Source organism: Crassostrea angulata, chromosome 4 (genome assembly GCF_025612915.1).
Source record: "Crassostrea angulata isolate pt1a10 chromosome 4, ASM2561291v2, whole genome shotgun sequence".
Lineage (NCBI taxonomy): Eukaryota > Metazoa > Mollusca > Bivalvia > Ostreida > Ostreidae > Magallana > Magallana angulata.
Genome location: NC_069114.1, coordinates 40976415 through 40982414, shown reverse-complemented (window position 1 = coordinate 40982414; position 6000 = coordinate 40976415).

The window sequence follows — 6000 nt, the reverse complement described above, 5'->3', positions numbered from 1 at the left end:
TTAATATCAAGGAAAAAGGACTGGCCCCTACAATTAGGGGACCAAAGGGCTCTTAGGTGTTTTATCTATAACCCTTTATTGAGGGGTATTTTGTGAAATGTTATAGAAGCAAATGTGTTATACCTGCAGTTATGTATCAAAGCAATGTATTGGTTTTGTCATGTGTTTTGTAATTAGGGTTTTTTAGGGGCCAAAAGTCCAAAATTTTGATCACCAATATCTCAGAAAGGAAAAATATTTTGAAATGCAGTACAGAAGAAAAGTTGTTTAAAATGATGTTCTCAACAAAATGCAACCTTCAAAATTTCGTTAAACGGCCCCTATAGGGAGATAAGGGATCGGCCCCTAAAATCTTCTTTTTCATATATCTCAAGAACGGTGACGAATTTCTAAACACTTTTTGACAAAATGTGTTCAGAATTAAATGTCCTTTCATTTGAATCCAAGAAAAAGGGACTTGCCCCTTAAATTAGGGGATCAAAGAGCTCTAAAATCTTTTATCTTTAGCCCTTTAATGAGAGCCATTTTGTGAAAGGTTATTAAAGCTAGATTAGGTATAATACGTTTATATATCCTAACAATATAATGATTTTCTTTTGCGTTACCCAATCAGGGTTTTTAGGGACCAGAGGTAAACAAGTTTGATCTTTTCTATCTTAATTGAAATAAATGCTAGTATTTAAAAAAGCAAGAGAACTTATAAAAAGCAATACAATAAAGCATAAGTACTTCACTCCTTTTTCCATAACATGTTTTGTTGTCGAAAATCAAAGTCGATGATGTCATATTTCATTCTAAAAATCGAACGGAAGACCTCCTCGTTGCTCGCAACGAGATCGTGTCTAGTTTTTTCTATTATTGCTATTCATGCCAAATTCACTGGCGAGCTTCCCATGAATTGTGAACATTAATAAACTACGTGTACAGTTGAACACTATTGAATGTAAAGATATTATTTTAAAAATATATGTGAAGTCAACTGCATATATGTATTTTGCATTTTAACTTTAAAACAATTTTTCAAATTTCTTTGAATTGGTTTGCATTCGTAGATGATAGGTCTTTAAAATTGTCAAAATATTCAAATCAAAACATACATTTACTACTGTGACATTGCTTGTGGGTTTTTTTCCTTATATGTATCCGATGCTTAGCTCCAGTACCAATCTAATGCTTTTTAATATACACTACTTATTCATATGACTGATTGACACATATTAAACCTGCCATTTTTTTTGTCTTCTAAATACTGTCAGGTGAAGAATATTAAATGATAGTACGATTTTTGTTTTTCAGAATCGATGATTATTATTTGTTTGCAGCATTCATGTAAATATATTGTAAATCATCATACAGGCACCGCCGCAGATTCAAAATAATTACTTTTCCATTAATCGACAATTTCACGATCTAAGCGTGTAAAATTAAACATGAAATGAACATTATAATGTAATTCTGAATGTTTAAAGGTATTTGCACAAAGTTTATTGATAGGACGATATTCTAATTAAGGTCTTCCGTTTCCAACGGAAGACCTTATTGTTATTGCTTTGTTTCTTTTTCCCTATTCTTCTATATTATTATTTTTTTTTTCTTACAAATTTTGTGCACGCGAGATCTCGAGAACTGCTCAATTGATTTTCATGAAACTTTAGGATCTAATAGAAGATGATATGAACCGTATTGCAAATTTTTTTTTATTGATGACGTCACTTCCGGTTTTGAGATATAGTCGTTTTATCGATTTTCAGAGGGGTATTTTGTCGGCAGTACTCCTCTTAAACTATAGCAGATATAAACTTGAAATTTTCAGCGATGGTAGACGGAAGACTGAAATTGTGCATGAAGGTTTAAAATCATTTCGATCGCAAAAAGTGTCGAAGCTCGCCTGGACCCGAAAATTGAGATTAAAAAAAGTCTTAATTTTTTGTGGTTTTCTTTAATTATCTCTTTTCTGAAAAATATTTTGTTAAGACATGCAATGTAAAAATAGTTTCTATTTACAAGACCTTTCTTTTAAAATCAAGAAAAAGGGGCTGACCCCTCAAATTAGGGAACCAAAGGGCTCTAAAGTCTTTAATCTGTAGCCCTTTACTGAACGATATTTTGTGAAATGTTATAGAATCAAATATGTTTATCTCAAAGTTATGTATCCAAACAATGTAATGATTTTTCCATGTGTTACGTAATTAAGGGTTTTAGGGGCCAAAAGTCCAAAATTTTGATCACCCATATCTCAGAAAGGAAAAATATTTTGAAATGCAGTACAGAAAAAAAGTTGTTCAAACTGATGTTCTTAACAATATGCAACCCTCATAATTTCGTTAAACGGTCCCTATAAGGAAATAAGGGATCGGCCCCTAAAACCTTTTTTCTTATATATCTCAAGAACGGTATCGGTTTTCTAAACACTTGTTGAACAAAATGTGTTTAGAATTAAGTGACCTTTCATTTGATACAAAGAAAAAGGGGCTGGCCCTTTAAATTAGGAAACCAAAGGGCTCTAAAGTCTTTTTATCTATAGCCCTTTACTGAGGGATATTTTGTAAAATGTTATAGAAGCAAATATGTTTATCTCACAGTTATGTATCTACGCAATGTAATGATTTTATCATGTGTTATGTAATTAGGGGTTTTTAGGGGCCAAAAGTCCAAAATTCTGATCACCCATATCTCAGAAAGGAAAAATATATTGAAATGCAGTACAGAAGAAAAGTTGTTCAAACTGATGTTCTTAACAATATGCAACCCTCAAAATTTCGTTAAACGGCCCCTATAAGGAGATAGGGGATCGGCCCTTTATAACCTTCTTTCTCATATATCTCCAGAACGGTAACAAATTCCTAAACACTTGTTGAACAAAATGTGTTTAGAATTAAGTGACCTTTTATTTGATATCAAGAACAAGGGGCTGGACCCTTAAATTAGGGGATCAAAGGACTCTCAAGTCTTTTATCTATAGCCTCTTACTGAGGGATATTTTGTAAAATGTTATAGAAGCAAATATGTTTATCTCATAGTTATGAATCCTGCAGTTTTTAAACGATTTAACTGGGGACTCAAAATACCTTAAAGTAGAAAGAAGTTCTGTTTATTAAATATTAAATAACTTTTTGTGACATAGATCTGTTTTCGCTATAAAAAAAACCTAAAGAGCATATTTTTATATAAAAAAAAACTTGTTTTGAACTTGTTTTTATACCCAGGATGTGAAATAAAATTCTATCGCTTATAATGTTACTGATATTTACGTAGTTTCTTTTCGATAATCAACATTTAAATTAGGTCACGTAGATTTATTTGCTATACACTTAACAAACTTAGTAACACTGGAAGGTAAAATCGATATGCATGGCCTCCTTGGAAAATACAAAGGTAAACCAGGTCTAAATGCCTCATAAAAATTTGATATGACTTTCTGATATACTTTTCCAGAATCAAATTTTCAAAATACATATTAAAAAAGCTCACGTATGCACAATGTACGTGTATACAGTTTATAAAATGTGTTGAATTATTAAAGTACTTGTAGTATGGGACACCTGTCGATAATAAGTTTGATAAAGTACATTTTAATATAAACACTTTCATCATTTTAAATTTTTCAAAAATCACCATTTTACAAATTTCAAATTTTACACTATTGACGAAGATATATGTTTTAAAAGTTTTTGGAAAGGTAGAAATCTTAAAAAGCCCATTGAAGATTCGAAATCATGAATTACGGATTCATGGTTAACGCTCCAATTTTGTGAAACAAAAAGATATAACATTATAATTGATTTTATTTTCTATTTCGAAAGAAGGTCGGCAGGTGTGTTACAATCTAGAAGTGTCACATATCACCTTTAATTATATATCAAAGTATTCTACTGAAAAGATATCACCCGTGTCAATGTATATCTTACATCAAAGTGTAATTACTCGGTCGTGCTGAAATTATCAATTTATGCTAACATGATCATGAAAAATACATATTTACTATTTATTAAAACAGACAACAGGGATGACACATCTTCGAAATAAAAGATCACGAAATAAACTTTCCTCAAGTTTTCAGTTGTGCATAGTATACGGAATCTATAAAACATGCCGAACCATTACGTTGGTATAAGGGTACCTGTCGATGTTAATGTTGAACAAAAAGTAGATAATAAGATCACGAGATGGAGTTGTGAACTCAGGTGTAACGAAACCGTGGGGAAGTGTGACCGTGCCTGTTTTTAAGTGGTGTTTGAAGCTTAAAGTACACAGTAGTATTTCTTCTCTTTTTAACCATTTCTTTTAGTGACAAATTTTGCACTAAATTTATTTTCTTTTATGCTCATTAAAACGAGCGTTAATATAGAATACAAGAATGATTAAAATATTTTTTTTTGTGACACAATTAATTATTTAATCGTATGAATTTTGCAAATTTTAAAAAACCAATTGTGTCCTTTGGGATCTCAATGCGTCTCTATCGCGCTCTCACTGCGCTCTCACTGCGCATCCATGGCGTTTGAAAAAGCTGTTTTCCATTTGGCTGCGTTCACACAGCGACCCCAAAGAGCTGTTGCTGCGTTCATCGCGCTGTTGTGACGTTTCTTCTGCGTTTATACCGCGCTCCCACGGCGTTTCTAGTGCGTTGTCATCAAGACCACGAAAACTCGAAAAATGGCTGTTGTACAATAGCAAGCGATGTAATAATTATCAAACTGGATGTAGATAACTTTGTAAAAAGTAGCATTTGCTAATATTCCAAGACCTATCAATGGACGTAGATTGAATTCATGCCATTTGGTTCTGATGTTTTCAAATCTTTTCTATGTTTTCTAAAAACTAATAACGGATCTTTTTTGTAGACCTGACTACTAAGAGTTTAATCCTAGTCCTTCACAAATTGTGTAGAAGTAACTATGTTTCAATTACAATGAACCTTTTCATAAAATCAAAACAATTTTGTTATCATTTGTTTACTAGTTGTAAATTCTTGTTTGTTTTTCATACAATTGTACATATTAATATTAACCTTCCAAGAAGTAAAGAACGTCTTGTGCACGCAGTCAGCGCGCAGAGCACGCCGTGGACGCGCGGTAAAGTCTCCTAGCACGCCATGACCGCTCGGCGGAGACTCAGCGAGAACGCAGTTAATCGCCAAGTAGAACTCCGTGGAAACGAAGTTACACACCGTGGGAGCTCCGTAAAAACACCTCGGTCGCCGTCAGGACGCCGTGACGACTCCACTTGTAAAATTTGCAAATAAAACTTTACATTTTTCTTAATTTTCCTTGCGATCCTACGGCGATTTCATGAATTTAAAAACGCCGTGAACACGCCGTGGGGACGCAGCTTGGTGTGACAGGGCCTTAAGAAAAGCCTGCGTTGGCTAAACTGGGCATATCCAGAGGTACATCTCAAGGGGAGTTGTAAGAGTTGGGGGCAAACAAAATTATATTTAACCCCCCCCCCCCCCTTCGGGAAATAATTCTGGATCTGTGCATGATCTTGTAAACTGATTTCGACTTTTTATAACTGCGTATCCATAATTATGAAATGAATGAATAAATCTCTCTCTCTCTCTCTCTCTCTCTCTCTCTCTCTCTCTTATACATAAATATTAGAGAAAATTATATACCTACGCAATTTTTTTTTATTAAAAATCTTTGCATTTGATTTTTGGGAGTTGATTTTTAATCAACTCTCCTATGCAGTCACTCGGACAAACCGAAAATGAAACAGTGTTTGGACCTCAGCACAAATCATTGCTCCTGACAAGACTTAGTTCTTGAAATTAATTGATGAATTCGATGTAATGTATGCAAAAGCACTGTTTTTCAAGGAAACTTATTTACAAATACCTTAGAAATAGTCAGATTTTAAATGGTACGAACAATTTAAATATTTTTTGTAGTCGTATGTATTCCTACGCCAGAGTTCAATATAGTCTCGTTCAACCAATCGCAACTTCTCGGGCCTTTCCGGCATGCTCGGAAAAACACCTCGAATGTATTACCTAGG